The sequence below is a fragment of the Micropterus dolomieu genome, linkage group LG01 (genome assembly GCF_021292245.1).
Source record: "Micropterus dolomieu isolate WLL.071019.BEF.003 ecotype Adirondacks linkage group LG01, ASM2129224v1, whole genome shotgun sequence".
Classification (NCBI taxonomy): domain Eukaryota; kingdom Metazoa; phylum Chordata; class Actinopteri; order Centrarchiformes; family Centrarchidae; genus Micropterus; species Micropterus dolomieu.
The window spans coordinates 9887334-9904541 of NC_060150.1; positions in this window are offsets into that span (position 1 = coordinate 9887334).

Below are 17208 nucleotides of genomic sequence, written 5' to 3' on the forward strand. Positions count from 1 at the left end.
CTAACCCCCATCACATTACTGTAGTTCAGTGATAGGGGTGTGGAAAGACGTGTAGAGAAGGGTCTGCCCCATGATTACTCAGTTCATCATGTAAATCAGGAAAGAATGGCAGAGACCGGCGTGGAGGTGGCGCGTGGTGCTTAAGAAACCTTTCATCAAGCTTACCACTAGCCTGTGGTGTCTGCTCCTCCTGTGGCCAGTTGATGTTGAGCTTAGCCACGGCTCTAGTCACCACCTCCAGCAGCACGTCATAGTCGGGCGCCGCCTGATGACGCCGCCCCGACACCCGGAAGTCATCGTCCACTACGCTGAGCACGTCCGCCTCCTCGGAGTCGGATTGCTGCAGCGTCTCCGGATCCAAACCGCGAGCGGGAGAAGCCGAGAACGGGCTCCCGAATGAGGAAAGGAAGTGTCGGAGCCAGCGGATGAAGGTTGGGAAAAAGCCCCGAAATCCTCCGACAGATCACACTGTGAACCCCATAAGTGAAGCCGCTGGGCCGCCTCAGAGGCCGCAGGGCCCGCGCCACGGGGAAAACACATCCGGCCATCCTCGGAAAAGAGAGCCATGCTGTACCTCAGTACCCGTACGGAAAGGGCTTCGCAACGGGCGCAGGCAGCCCCCTCGAGAGCTGCCCAAGTGTGCTCCATCCCAAAACATGAGACACACATCTCATGAGAATCTCCATCTGTGATGTACGAAGGGCAAGAAAAAACACACCTTCTGTACATCTGGTTGCCGGACATGCTGGTAGACTTCTTCTTCAGGTAAGACACACTGCTTGTAGGACTGGAGCTTTCTTCAAACAACATACAGAGCGCCTGCTGAATAGAAAAAAGCTAATGATGAGTGTGTACAGGTGTGCTTTAAACTCCTCCGGTTATTCCGTCACACCTTACCGTTCTAGCAACAAGCCAATAGGATTGGAGTGATTTCATTCACGTTCAGACCTGCTACGCCTAGAGGCGTTCCCATAGTGTCGTAACCGACGCAGTTCGAGTTCCCTCGAAGGGGAACTAAGCAGAAAGTATTGAGCAATTAACATAAATGGATTATGTTCACAGGCAACATTTTGACAGAAGTGCTACCTTTTTGCACCACAAATGTTTAGATTTAGGCAACAAAAGCACATTGGTTAAAGGAAAGATGGTGGGTTTGGTTAAATGTAACCATGGTGTCAGAGATGAAAGTAATGCTTCATATCACTCTGGACATTCTATATTAAATCAGACCAAGATTTTCCCTTAAACTTAACCATGATAAAGCTTGATCATGCGTTAGCAGATATTGTATTACAAGGGTAGATATTTTAGTAATCTTTCAAATTAATAGTTTATCAAAGTAATTTCTTGAATGAGGCCACTTTGCCAACGCAGGGGGTTGCCTAACTTTTGGCAGAATGTCACGTCATCCACCAAGGTACTGACTGGGGATATTGGGAGCCAGTGAAAAGAGGATAAAACAGGCAGGATGTGGTCCTCTGTTAGCGCAAGACTCCGGCAAGATGAGATGATGTGGACTTGCGTGGTTGCATGCTTGGTGCTCAAACACAGTCAAGATAGACACAGTTTCCAAATGTCAGATTTTTTTTATGTGAAGATGAAACCATATTATAATCTTGTTGCTGCTGTTTACATTCTCTAAAAAAATTCTCTAAAAATGCACTGGTGAATGTTTTGGATTATGTGTATGTATATAGCATTTGTATATAAATAACTAAATAGCCTATTGTTTTATTTTTATTATTTTATTTTATGTAAACATATTTTAATACACATTTAATTATCTGTTAAATTCTGTGTGTGTAGATTGAAGGAACTACAAACTTTCATTTTGTTTTTGTAACAATGTCGTTAGGGGCCAATAAAGGTGTCAGTTGATTTATGTTTGTAGTGACGTCGTTATTGTAACCCAGACCATGATGTTTTGAGTAGCATGTAGCTAACGTTATATCCACACTATATAGCTAACATTAGCTACATTACCTACATAGCATTGGCCAAATAACATTAGCCACATTAGCTATCCAAATTGTAAGTAGCTAACTGGCTAGCTAACCTTGTTAGCGTTCACAGCCCCCCCTTACCCTTACCCTAACCATCACAGGGGTGTGTGACTAAACCTAAGTCAGTGATTGTATGTTGACCGGTTAACCCCACAGCTGTTGTGGCATTCTATAGGGACTGAACAGTGTTAAATCACACACGAAAAGCTTAAAATGTGGTGATGAAATGTCCTTAAAAGTGGCGTGCCATCCTATAACACGTTGGCAGCTGAGTCTTTAGCTGGTGAAAAGGTTGTTGTGCCATTATCAAGGTGTGAAGAGATAAAAGCATGAAAGATGATCTCTGTGTCTTTACAATTTCAGTTCAGTCTGTTCCACATGTTGGACGTCAATCTTTTCAGTATCAGGGTAATTACCACAGAGCCCATGACCCAGTCGCTCAGCTTGAACATAGTATTTCATGGACAAATGATCCTGAGCCCAATTCGATTCATTTCTGAGACCTCTCTCTGATACAGCTAAATCTATACTTACGATGGTCTGTTGCAAGTTTTAGTGAAACAGGCTGCATGAATTAAAAACACAATTATCCCTCAAATTTCCCTGCAGCTTTCATAAAAAAGGAAGACACATCTAATGGGCTATTTGTGCTCTTGTGTAATTAGCTACATTGCCAATATGTTTAAAAGCTTATGCAACAGGCAGTGATTGCTACAAGTACCTTGAAAAATCTGAGAGCATAGGGGCCTTTGGGTAGATTTAATGACTGATGCTGTCGTGTGAAAAAAATAATGAGATTAGGGTGAGATTATCCACAGACGTTTAGCACATTAATAGCATTTCTGTTTTCCCAGACAGAATTTTTATATCCTCTCTCTTCTCTGTCTCCCCTCATCAAAGTAATCGATCATTGTCCATGCATCCCGGACTCCAGTGAGAAACAGTTTCAGAAATGTGTTCATATCAGATATATTGGTCTACTGGCCATCTGACAGACTCTCAAAAAACTCATTACCAGCTGCTGGACAAAGACGGGTTTGACAAAACCATGATACTGTAAAAGCATACACTTTTATAAAAATGAACTATATGGTCAGGAAAGTGTGGTCATGTAGGACCACATTTACTATTTAAATTGCTATGTAAATAGTTATATATGAAACATTTCAGTCAATAAACACACAACTGTGATGAATCCCATTATTCACACCAAGCAGAGGGACACATGCATCACAGGGGCATTCAATAAGCTATTCTGGTTATCTAAGCACATTGTGCAAAGGAAATGTGCCAACTAACTCCAAAGTGTAACTTTGCTTATTTTTCATTCCCACACACATTAGTGGTGGTGAATCATTAGACTCTGAAGCTCATCAATGTGATGATGAGTGCAGAGTAGTGACAGCGTATCCAGTCAGTATAGCAAACACTTCAGCTCAGCCCCTTCATCACTGACACCATGATAACTGCTTCTGTCTCCTCGTAACAGCTATCATCACAAAACCGCTCTGACAAAGCACTGGCTGCATTTTATTTAAGTTTTTTACTCGGACAGTGTTTTGCGAGCGTGAAGCCATATGTTTGTTGTCTCTGCTGTGTATGTGTGTGGTGTGGCTATGACTTCTATGACTCCATAACTGGGTGTGTTATATTGTGAGCGAGGTGACAAATGTTTCTCACCAAGTGGACCATTTATCAAGCCCGGCTGCCCTTCAAGATAATGAAGTCGGGGAGCCTCAGAGCACACAGAGCACTCCTTTACCCCAACATAGACAAACAGGACAGCATGAGTGATCACACCACCCAAACTGCTTTGGGTGAGGCGGAATGTGTTTTTTTTTCTTTTCCATTTTAACCCCACCTCCCTTCAGAATTCACCATGATGGACAGGTTCACACGATGCGTTGTGTAGTGTTGTGACACTCTTCTCTGCGTAGATCCGCTGGGTAATATACGTGCAACTTCACAGAACTATACTTCCACATCTGCCTAGATGTGTGAAATATGAATCAACTCTGCTGTTTCAAATATGTTTTTCAGCTCTGTTTGAATTTTTGTTGCCACTGATTATGTAGTTTGTTCACTTTTCTAAGCTAAGTGAGTGCATTGGGTTCAAATGTACTTCAGTAAGTAAACCTGTCAGACTGTCTTCACTTCAGTTGTAAAGTACTGCCAGTTCAAGCCGTTGTGTCACACAAAAGTAGTGTAATTTCTAAATTCTAGCTCTAGTTGAATTAAGACAGGAGCTTCAATAAACAGGCCACAACAGTGAGTGTGGGTTATCTGCCAAAGGACAGACCACCAGCCAACCACAAAATCCACACTTCAAAAAAAGTTACTAATGTGCTGCCAGGTAAACATTCATAATTTGAAGTGCTACATTGATACCTTACATACCTCTGCACCAGCCAGGCATGCAAACTCACCTTTCAGTGAAATTTGCCGTTTTGAAACCAAAATGGGTCACCTACGTGATTTGTGCAGATCCAATGAGAAAATAGCCTCTACTGAGTCCTCTCCTCTCTATCATGAGCTTTGCAGCTTCCGGCCTATTGAACGCCCAGCAGGGGCCGACTATTCTGGTTGCAAAAAGAAGTCCGGTTCCATTAGAAATAATTTTAATAGTGGCGTTAAAAAAGCTTATTAGGAGTTGTCTGTTCACTTTCTCTGGTGAGTACATTTAATTTTAAGCCTGTTGTTCACTAGACAAAATTGTCAACCCTGTTAAAATGACAGTTAAGGGCTAGTTCCGCATACGGCCGTTAGCTCCACCGTCTCGTCCAAATATGGTCACATCCGGTGCCGCTGGTTGCAAAAACTCAACATGGCGGCACCCTATCAGCCAAACTTGAGGCTTCAAAACGGCAGTCCACAAACCAATGGGTGACGTCACGATGACTACGTCCACTTCTTATATACAATCTATGGCTGTGCCTAACCAATCGTCACTCCTAATGCCTCAACCCAACAGCCAATCAGAGGCAGTGTAGGGCGGGTCTTTTTTTCCTAATCCGCTACGCTGCGGAGTCTGATAGCTGAACATGCGAGGACGGTAAAAGACTGCCGAACGAGCTGTCCATTGGACAGCAAGCCTGATGTTAAGACAGAAGTAAGCTAGCCTAAAATGTTAGGCCGCTATTATTAACAAGTAATGTTAGCTAAGCTAATTGTTCAGAGCAGTGGGAGCAACCTGGATGTTATGTAGTTTAACATCAACAGGATAAAACGTGTCGGCATCTGTTATTTACACTGGGGATGCTGGGGACATGTCACCTGTCACTTTTTGAAAGCGTTTGTTAAAATGCAATAACTTGCAACATAAAATGGTAAAGGACCAATGAAGGTGCACTGAGAAAGGTTTGTTTGCACTTATTTATGTTTTTTTAAGTAAGAATAAATAAGCTACTGATTATAAATTACACCAAAATATGCAGTTCCAGTCAGTATAACTTTAACAACTTCTTGTCAGAGTTTCTATTTGGCCAAATTTTCATTTCTCTCCCTGTACATGACAAAAGAGGAGGGAAGTCTAAATCATGGCTGCATGTGTGCTACTTCAGCATGAGAAAAGTTGATATACATGAGGAGCATATGTGAAAGCAACACAGAATGCCTGAGAGCTGCACTGCATTATATTCTGTAACATTTATAGATTTTGAATTGTCACCTGCCACCTGAATTTTGTGTTTCCCTTTACATAAATAAAGGGTCAAGGCTTTTGACAAAACTGAGAAAATGTCCTAAAATAGAAATTTTTAGAACAGAAGACCAGTGGAGGAAAGATGCTCTTATGGTTTTTGCTGCACAAACACTTTAAAAATAATAAAGAATAATGAGAACAAAAACAATAATGAATATAAAAAGATAATTAATGATTAAAAAGTTTGTCTGACCGGAGCCACAAGTGTACACAGTCTCAGCAATATGGACGTAGCACACAAAGCACCATAGAGTGGGAAGGCAGCCTCAGCATTCTTTACACTTGTTGCCTATGATGAACTTGGTTAGTTTGTGGCTCTCACCTGATTGACTAATGTCCCCTGCATGGGTCCGGCTATGCAAGAACTGTTAACAGCTCAGCAACCACTTATTTGCAACAGACATACATTAACGTTATGTTGCTTGCAAGGTCTTTCAGTAAGCTCTTAATCAGGAAGTAACATAGGCTACTGTGTGTCAAGGCTGAGCTGACAATGTTGCTCTTAGTCACCAGTAAGTGGAGCTCCACTACTAAAAGCTACTTATTCAATCAGGCACAATGGTGATTCAGTAGTCAATTCACGTTGAAGATTTTGTGTTAAAGATTGACTTGACAGGGCTTAGCTAGTTGTTGATGGTCAGTAAAAAACAAAGCAAAATTGGGCTGGACATGCTTGTTAAACCACATTGTCCCATTTTCTATTTTTGGTGATCCAGAATATGTGACACATTGTAAGGAACCTTTTACTGAGCTGTGCTAAGTAATGAATAATTACCAAAAGTAATGTAATTACCTTTTTAGTGAGTCACATGTTTTCCATGATGAAGGTCAGTGTCAGATTAAGGTTAAAGATAATGTAGAAGAAGAACTGCGAACTGTCACACCATCATGGCTGAAGTGACAAAGAACGTGAAGAGTACCACCTACAGAACCTCAAACTTCATGTACAAAGTACATAATCCTTTTATTCAGCTGCAGAGACTATGTTTGTCTCAGTCATGCTAATGCAGCACGCACGCACACACACACACACAAACACCCACACTGATGATCCTCTGGCTTATCAGACTGGCAAAGCATGAGTGATGATGCCACTTAAGCTGAAACTGGCTCGTCACTGTGTATGCTGAAAAAGACACAGGTGTGCATGAGGAACACACTGATTACCTGTACATATATAGTATATTTTATTACAGAGTTTTAAATAAACAAGTTCTTTTCTTTTATGGAGGGTTTCATTCATGGCCAAAAAGTTTAATTTACTGAAAATGGCAACGATATCTGTTTAGTGTCCATGGAGATGAGTAAGGAGGGGGCACAGCAAATTGCGCTCCTCTGGAGGGCTCTGCAAAAATGCTGGTGGTCTAGTTTTGGCAAAGTTGGAAGAACAGATGGAAATCGGAAATGATCATTCAGAGACTAAACTTAGGTGACACCGGAGGCAACGCACTCAGGAAATTGAAAGTTTTATATTTTTCTGGTGCTGTGACAGCATTTGAAAAGGGTTTTAATGAATATTGCTTCAATGTTAATTCATCAGCGGAATTAGTTGAAGAATTTATAAATATTGTATGATGGACAAAAGAGCATTAATTTACTGCGCTGTGTTCCTCCCACAATGCACTATTTGACAATGCATGTTAAAAATATAGCAGCAGGAAAAGATAATTACTGAAATCTGTGTTTCCCAGTAGAAGATAATAGTTAGGATTAATTGTGCTATGCTCTTCACCATTAATGTGTTGGGAACTAGTTATTGAATGCAGGTGGTTCCCACCCCTACATTTCAAGTTGCATCTTGTAAGAAATTCCCCTGCTTACCATGCCAAGTGTGAAGTACCCCATATCTATTATTAGCACATCAGACACTGAATTGGCTTGTTAGGGTGGGCAGGGCTGTCAGCTAGAAGGCAAAGGCATGAAAACAGCCAATTTAATGTGGACACACAATTTAGAGTTTTAGGATGGGGGTCTGCGCTCGTGGCCACAGGCAGAGCTCAGTGAAGAACCATCAGCCTGTTAGTCTGAGGATTATCCTCTCTTTATTTAAGCTTTCTCTCCCTGATGCAGCATGCTACTCTTTCCAAGTTCTTGCAGAGAAAATAATTGCAGCTTCACATGATACAAAGCGAAGAAACTCATGCTATGCACATGAAAAACACCACCACTTTGCCATATCTTGTGGTTTATGGTTAACCAATTGTACTGTAAAAAAAAAAATAGCCTTCAGATGAGGATCCCTGTGGATTGCTGCTTTATTGGGAGTGAAGTACATCTCTAGCTGAGCTGCCTCAGGCTGCTTCAGCCAAAATAACTGTAGTAATAGGCTAGGACTATGTCAATTATAGTGGGGGAGTGTCTGAAAGGCTCATCGTGGGAGGAAAATTCTTCATACACCTTGTTGCACGGAGGCCCTTCCCTTTCCCCCCAAAGGCGCATCTGCTTGAGCACATCCACTAAACTAAATAGAGGTACAAACACCTCAGACCGTGTCCACGCTGTAGATACAATCTCTAGCAGCAATAAAACCCCTCTGTAACTTTTCACTCTCTCCTCATCTTGCCAGCCAACTGTCAGCAGAGAGGCAGAAAATCCTCACACACAGACAGACAGACAGGTTTTCTCTGTGTCATGTAGACCTGCGCTCACACAGAAGGCCATTAGTCTGCCTAGAGCAGGTAGGGCATCAATCAGTCTGTCATGACATGTTGCAAGAGGAGGCATTTCCCACTTGAACATGAGAGGAAGCCCTACTAAATTCCACTCTCAGGCAGACAGGGAGTAATTCCTGGTCAGCCTCATGCGTTACATATAAAAGCCTCCCATCTTATTACCTTTCTTCAAAAGGTATTCAGAGTTTTTCGGACTGGCTGTCCTCCAGTGAGAACCTGTCAGTTGTGGCTAAATGTGACCTTACTGGATTTTAGGTAAAGTAAATGAAACAGAAGCAATTAAACTTATGGAAGCGACCAGAAGTCAGTAAAGTGATTAATTTAACAGAGCAACTGAGCAGAACAGGGGTAGCTGTGTCACAGGGTATTTCATAATAAGGCAAAAGAGTATCGGCCCTTTAAATTTGAGAGTTTTTGAAGACCTGTTCAGACTCAGCAAAGTTCTGACTTATTAACTGTGTACGACAAGAACTTGCAGAATCTTTTGAGATTTGTGCGCTGGACTGAAACAGAGGAAAACTTAATTCGGCATGAATCATGGTCTTTGGATTTCTTTATTTTTCCATTTCTCTTCTCATTTTCAACCCCCTATCTGATTTTTTCATTAATATTTAACAGCACAGTTGGTTTTCTTCACCTGTGCAAAAGACCTCTGTGTTATAACTTATAACTAAAATTACTTTTTTCTGCTCTCTGAGGCTGCATCTGCAGGCTTTTACTATGTTTTATATTAATAAGGCTAAATCCATTTGTGATCCACAACATTCAGCCCTGCCTCGACAGCGGAGAATATTCTGATAACCTTGAAAAAGCGAGACAGGACTCTAGAGGATTTGACAAGCAAGAGGTTTCAAAGTTCTTAAGAAAAGGGGGAATTACTTGCAAATGATGATGGAAGTAAAAGGATAGACATGAATGCTTTGCCCTTTGGCGTGGTATTAAAGAAAGTAGCAGTACATTTATACAGTTCACTTCAAAAAGACAGCTGGAAGCTTACTTGAAGTAATCACTTATTTACCAAATTAAGCACAAAGATGTTTTGGCATTTCTTTGCCAGACTGTTGCAGTGTAGTATATGATTTCAGCAATACTTAATAAGGCATAACAATCAACTGAAGGCAAATTTGAATGTCATGTGTTACTTGAAACCAGTAAGTAAGAAAACAGCTTGTCATTTCAACAGACAAGGCTTATACCATGCTTTAAAAGTCCATATAGACTTTCTTTAAGCTTCAGCAGAACCACATTTTTCAAATCAGTCTTATTCCAAATCTAACTTAATAGAAATTGATCTAAACAATTTAGGACATTGCCGTCTCAGACAGAGGTGTTCCATACACGTATGAATGACATATATTCTCAAACCGAGAGCACAGAATCTTCAGTGTCACTGACCGAATCAGTCTCTTTTGCATGAGAGCTCCCCTCACTGGTGACTGACAGTGCTGACATTCAAATGTCATCTCCAGGCGGTCACACAATGGACATCTGAGTCCATTGCGCTGTTTCTATTTGCGCCCTGTGACATTAATGCACCGTTCCTGACTGATCTCAGTTCAGCCTTGAATGTATTAAGTAGTTCACTCTGTTGCTGGTTCAAATTATTCAGTCAGTTCAGCATAAAATTACATAAACACCAAACCGAATGATCACATCACAGCAGCTACCTAACATTAAACCAAAATATAAATGCAACCATGACGAGGTGTTACAGGTGGTCTAAAAAATATGATGACTGCCAAATTACGTTCTGACCAAGGTATTCCAAAAATATGGTATATGGCTGAATATACGCAATCTTCTGCCACAATACAGTTAGAAAATATGTACTATTGGCATGTAGCTGAGGTTCAGCTGAATTTCTGACCGGAAAAGTGTGCATATGAGACAGAAAGGTGAACGTTGTTGGCAGCAGTCTCTGGGGGACAAACAAACTGCAATGCTGACCAGTAAATACAGCCTTATTTAACAATCATGAGAGCATGAAAAGGCAAATGTTACCTGGGTGTACAGACCTATAAAAAAGTGGTAGGTAAGGTTCACCATGTGAATTAAGGTCCCAGTTATCCTTTGGACTCCAACAGGTTATAATGTTATTCTCTTCTTTCATAACTGCTTTCCTCTTTCCCGGAAGAGAAGGGAAATGTCACAGGTTCACGTAGTTGTGCAAATAAAACACCAGTAAATATGGTACCAGCAGTCAAACTCGCTTGAGTAATGCAAGGGGAACATTAACTTGTGTGTGTTGTATGTGAACTTCCAGAGTTAGGGTTAGCTATGCTGCTGCTACAGTCTTCATGGTTGGGATTGTGCCTTTCTAGTGCTGTGTCAGTAGTGGACTTGAGACAAATTGTCTTGCCTTATTTTTTTATTTTACTTCTATTGCTCCTTTAACGTTTTTATTCATTTTAAGTCTTTCCATTATGTTATTTTATCATGTAACCTCTCAATTTTTATGTAAAGCACATTGAATTGCACATGTGTATGAAATGCTGTCATGATCCTGTCTGTGTATCTTGTTTGGGAGTCTGAGTTTTGTTCCATGTCCTTAGTTCATGTTTTGGTATTCATTCCTGGTCCTTGTTTGTATTATTGTGATTTGGTCTGCTCTGTATTCTGTGTCTTAGCTCCTCGTTCTGTGTCTCAGTTTATGTCTTAGTGTTTTGGGTTCTGTCCTGTGTCCAGTATCAGTTATATAGTCTGTTGTGTTTTGGGGTTCACTCCTGTCCGTCTCTGTCTTGTCTGTCGTCTAGTGTTCAGTAACTCTTGTCGTGTCTGTTACCCCAATGATCCCTCTGCATGTCTGTCTCTGTTTTCCCCTGCTCGCTCTCTCCCTGCCTGTGCCTCGTTAGCCTCATGTCTTTCACCTGTGTTGCTCCCGCCCTGCTCGTTAGTCCCTGTGTATATACACCTGGTGTTTCTGTCTTGTCCTTGTTGGATCATTGTATGTTGTCACCCTGAGTTGCAGTGTGTGTTTCTTGTGTCGTCAGCCTCACTCGTCGTGTCTCCGTGTTTCCCTGCTCGTTTTGGTTTTCTGTTGGACAACCTTTGTTTTGGACTTAGTCTTTCAGCCACTCAGTTTGTAAGTGTGCTCACCTTTTGTTTAATTAAAACCCTCGAACTATACCTGCTCTACTCTGTGTCCTGCGTTTGGGTCCTCCAACCTGCTTAACTCAGCCACCCATCGTAACACGCCTGTTATAAAATCTATATTTTAATAGCAATATCACCATCAAAACCATCATCCTTTGGATTACAATGCTACAGAATATCTTCTAATACACCTGGACTACAACTAACTGTACATTTAATTAAATGAAACTAATATACAACAGTTATTATGCAATTTTTCAAAAATAGACCAGGCTAATGTCCATGTTTTGGCCATATTTACTGTTTATATGTTCACTTTCATAGGGAGTTTTCTTCAAAACACTATTTCTGTCCCTACAACCACTTTCCAAATAACATAAAACTTCCAAAACATTGAAATATTGGTGAAAACAGTGAATATTGATCAACATTCCTGTGACCAAAAGCACTCCCATGCTTTACAGACCCACAGCTTGAGAACAGAACAGGGCTATAAGTGAGCTCTTTCTCTTTGTCTTGAACAGACGAATCGTTTGGTGTATTGGATGTCTGTGTAGCTGAAGTCCCTTTGTTCCAAAGCAGCAATTCTTCTCTCCTTCATTTTGACAAGAGTAACAAAACGTCTCGGGTTACGTATTCAATTAAATTTTATTTATATAGCGCCAAATCACAACAACAGTTATCTCACAGCATCTATGATGCTATTTACAGAAGCCCAACAGTTCCCACCAAGAGCAAGCATTTTGCGACAGAAGCAAGGAAAAACTTCCTTTTAAGAGGCAGAAACCTCGAGCAGAACCATGGTTCAGGGTGGGCGGCCATCTGCCTCGACCGGTTGGGGTGAAGGAGAGAGAGGGAGAGAGAGAGAGGGAGAGAGAGAGAGAGGGCAGGAGAGGAACAGAGAGAAAAAGAGAGGGATGGAAGGAGAGAGAGAGGGAGGGGAGGGAGGCGGCCTACACAATATACACACACAGAGGTACAGACAGTAAAGGTGATTGTAACAGGTAAGGTAAGGTATTGTATTGTGTTGTATGTAACCCTTGTTCCCCGAGAAGGGGAACGAGACACTGTGTTGGTGACGACACTATGGGAACGCCTCTGGGCGTGGCAGGGCTGAATCATGAATGAAACTACTCCAATCCTATTGGTGTTGCTAAAACGGTAGCGTGTGACAGCTGGAGGTGTATATAAGCTCGCCGGCACATAGGACACATCAGCTCTTTGCTATGAAGCAAGGCACTCCAGGCGGGGTGAGGTGTGGCGGACCGATGCAGTGTCTCGTTCCCCTTCTCGGGGAACAAGGGTTACATACGTAACCCGAGACGTTCCCCTTCGAGGGAACTCGACCTGCGTCGGTGACGACACTATGGGAACGAGATACCCACTAGGCCGCGCCGAAACCCCCGCCTGCCCCCAGCGTGCAGTACCCCGTAGGCACGACTAAGAGGAGAGCGCATGGGTGCCGGGTGCAGAAGGAAGATCCAGACTGTAAAACTGGATGAAAGTGTGAGGAGTGGCCCAGCCAGCTGCCTCACACAAATCCTGGAGCGAAGCCCCTGAGAGGAGGGCCCTAGAGGCCGCCATGCCTCTCGTAGAGTGCGCCCTCACGGCCATAGGTGAAGGCAAACCGCGCAACTGATAGGCCAGGGAAATAGTCTGAACAATCCAGTTGCTGATCGTGTGTTTAGAAGCGGGGAGCCCAGCAACTGGTCTGCTTTCCTCCACCGGGAAGACCTCAGAGTGTAAATACTCGTCCTCCGCCATCACATGAGGTGGGGGATGAAACGCCTGCAGCACCGTGGACCCTGCCAACCTGGACGGAACCTTAGGGACATAGCCTGGACAGGGGTGCAGGATGGCTCTGACCCTCCCTGGGGCAAACTCCAGGCATCGAGGAGAAACCGAAAGTGCCTGGAGATCCCCCACCCTCCTCAGAGAGGTGATAGCGAGGAGAAAGGCCATCTTAAGGGTCAGGTGCTTGGCCTCAGCTGACTCCAGGGGTTCGAAGGGGGCCCCAGCCAACGCTTCGAGAACCACTGCCAGGTCCCAAGTGGGAACCATGGAACGAGTCACGGGTCTCATCCTCCGGGCTCCACGGAGGAAGCGCACGACCAGTGGAAGCCTCCCCAGAGGCCCATCCCACAGAGGGGCGTGGAACGCTGCAATGGCAGCTACATACACCTTAAGCCTGGACGGGGAAAGGCCAGCAGAGAAACGGTCCTGGAGGAACTCCAGTACCTTAATCACCAGGCAGGTAACTGGGTCCACTGCCCGTTCTCCACACCAGGTGGCATACACATTCCACTTCAGGCCATTCATCCTTCTTGTGGACGGGGCTCTGGAGCTGAGTAGTGTCTTGACCGTCAGGCCTGCCTCCAGGAACTGCGCCCCCTCAGAGGCCAGACCCACAGCTGCCACAGGGCAGGGCGCGGGTGAAAGACCCGGCCCTCCTCCTGGGACAGCAGGTCTCTCGTAGAGTGATATTATGTCCGAGAACAACACTCGGGCTGGCCAAAACGGGGCTACTAACAGTAGGCTCACACCGTCCTGACGGACCCGCTCCAGAACCCCTGGGAGCAGAGCGGGGAAAAGCATACAGACGCAGCCTCGGCCACGTCTGCACCATGTCATCCAGCCCTAGCGGGGCTGGGGGCGAGAGGAAGAACCACAGTAGACAGTGCGTAGTCTCTTGAGACGCAAACAGGTCCACGTCTATAGGGCCGAACCTTTCGCACAATAACTCCACCACCTCAGGGTGGAGTCTCCATTCCCCGGGCCTCAACCCCTGTCTCGACAGCAGGTCTGCTCCCTGATTCTGGGTCCCAGGGATATACATCACTCTGAGAGATAGCAGTCTCTGCTGGGACCACAGGAGGATCTGATACGCCAGTTTGCATAACGGGCGCGAGTGCAGACCCCCCTGGTGATTCAAATAGGCCACCACTGCCGTATTGTCGGTCCTGACAAGGACGTGGCGACCGCGGAGGGCGGGCAGAAAACTCTTCAGAGCTCTGAATACCACCAACATTTCCAGGCAATTTATGTGCCAAGAGAAATGATGCTCCTGCCATGAGCCTCTCTCAAAGCGGCCGTCCATGACCGCGCCCCACCCTGTGAGTGAGGCGTCTGTCGAAATAATTGTCCGCCGACATGACGCTCCCAACACGGGACCCTGGGACAGGAACCAAGGTTTCCTCCATACTGACAGGGAACGAAGGCACCTGCTCGTAACCCGTATCAGACGGAACGGAGTTCCCCTTGGGAAGAATCCCTTGGATTTTAGCCACCACTGCAGGGCTCTCATGTGCAGCAGGCCAGAAGGTATTACGCTGGACGCTGCTGCCATGAGACCCAACACCCTCTGAAAGTGTTTCACAGTGATGGTGCGGCCTAGCTTCACTCTGGTCACTGTGGACAAAATGGACTCGACGCGTGCAGGAGATAGGTGGGCCCGCATCGTCGTTGAGTCCCACACCACCCCTCGGTATGTAGTCCGTTGGGCGGGCGTCAGCACGCTCTGCTTCGTGTTGAGACATGAAGGTGGGTGAGGATGTCATCTCGATGCCGAACCGCTAACTCTCGAGACTGAGCCAGAATGAGCCAGTCTGGGTGGTAGTGGAGGAAAAGCCTTTTCCTTCTCCTGGATCCCCATGAGGTTGAGCCACAAATGGCACTCCGTGGCCACCAATGCTGCCATAGAGCGGCCAATGGAACGGGCCGTCTCCTTAGTGACTCAAAGCGCTAAATCCGTAGCTCAACGAAGCTCGACTATATCCTCCTCAGAGGGCCCCCCCCCCTGGTCACAGTCCTTTAGCAGATCGGCCTGGTATGCCTGCAGGATGGCCATAGTGTGCAGGCTTGCACCAGCTCGACCCGCCGCCATATAAGCCTTGCCCACCAGAGCAGATGTCGCCTGACATGGCTTGGTGGGCAGCGCCGGCGTCTTGAGAGATGATGGGTGAGAGAGAGGTAGCTCGCTAATGCCTCCTCAACCCGAGGCATCGCTCCGTAGCCGCGCTGCTTCATCTCTGCCACATTGCTGTAATCCAGCAGAGGGGAAGTAGTCAGCCATGCAGCGAAGGGTTTATTCCATGATTTACACAACTCATTGTGCAAATCAGGAAAAAATGGCAAGGATCGGCGCGGGGGCGGCGCGCGGTGCTGCAGAAAATGCTCATCTAGTTTACTGCTGGCCTGCGACTCCTGCATCGCTTGTGGCCAATCAATATTCAACTTGGCCACAGCCCGCGTCACCACCTCCAATAGTTCATCATAGCTGGGCGCAGACTGATGAAGTCATCCTCCATGATGCCAAGCACGTCTAACTCTTCAGAATCAGACTGTGCGAGCCTCTCCAGACTCATACTTCGGGCGGGAGAAGCCGAAAAACGGGCTCCCGAACGGGGAAGACGGGAGGCGGAGTCAGCAGACGAGGGCCTCAGCCGTCCCGACGCCCTTGGATATATCGCGCTGCGATCCCCATGACCGCAGCCGCTGCGACGCCTCAGCGACCGTGGGGCCTGAGCCACGGGGAGAGCGCATCCGACTGTCTTCCGAAAAGAGAGCCACACAAGACCTCAATACCCTCAGGGACAGGGCCTCGCAATGGCTGCAGACAGGAAACACACATCTCGTGTTTATCATCAGCCGTGATGTAGCGTGGGCATGGAAAAACACATTGTCGGAACTGATTACCAGACATGGTCTCTTCTGCTTCGTGAGGACTTCAAAGTAAAACAACAACTTCCTTGGTAGTGGAGCTTTCAAACATACTCAGAGTGCCTGCTGAATAGGGAAAAAAAAGCTGATGTGTCCTATGTGCCGGCGTGCTTATATACGCCGTCACACGCTACCGTTTTAGCAACACCAATAGGATTGGAGTAGTTTCATTCATGATTCAGCCCTGCCACGCCCAGAGGCGTTCCCATAGTGTCGTCACTGACGCAGTTCGAGTTCCCTCGAAGGGGAACCTAAGAGCTCACTGATTGCTCAATACCAAGATGGCGGCCCCGGCGATAATTTCACACACAGAAAACAGCTGTTTTTGGACCGAAAACAGCAAAAACGGCAAAAGTCAGCAGTTGTAACTGTAAATGTATAGCCTATTGGTGCGTTTGTTGTTATTATTATCCAGCTAATAACTGTGAGTTTTGTGATTTCAGGTATATGAGTTAGGCTACACAGCTGATCAGAGCTGGAGCTGAGCTTTCTTTGGTGTGTTCGGACTGCGGTATAGGATGAGATGAGAAATATCTAGAAGGCAATAACTGCAGCCATGTACAGTAGTTACAGAGCAACTTATGTTGTGATGCTAAGATATAAGTTCATTTTGATGCTTGGTGTTTGATGTGTGTTTGGTATGGATAAAAATGGTTGGTTTGAGCTTCTAGCTGAGCCTCAGATTCAAAGAGTTGTGTAGCATGGGTAGGGTGACAAAATACTAGGATCTTTCATGGATTTGCCATTTGTATTTTGAGGCGAAAATTGCGGTGTTCAATGCATTAGTTACTACTTACAAAGTATAACACAAATAACATTATGATTTATTATTATACACTAAACTACCCAGCAGCATATAAACTAAATAAAATCAGACTCACCTTTACCAGCTGCAACATTAAAGTGACACTATCAATGATTATAATCCAGTACTATAATAGGCTGTGGCATATATTCATAAATGGGGCATTTTGTAAAATAAATAGGCTATTTTTACTTTTGGTTTAAGTAAAATATATGA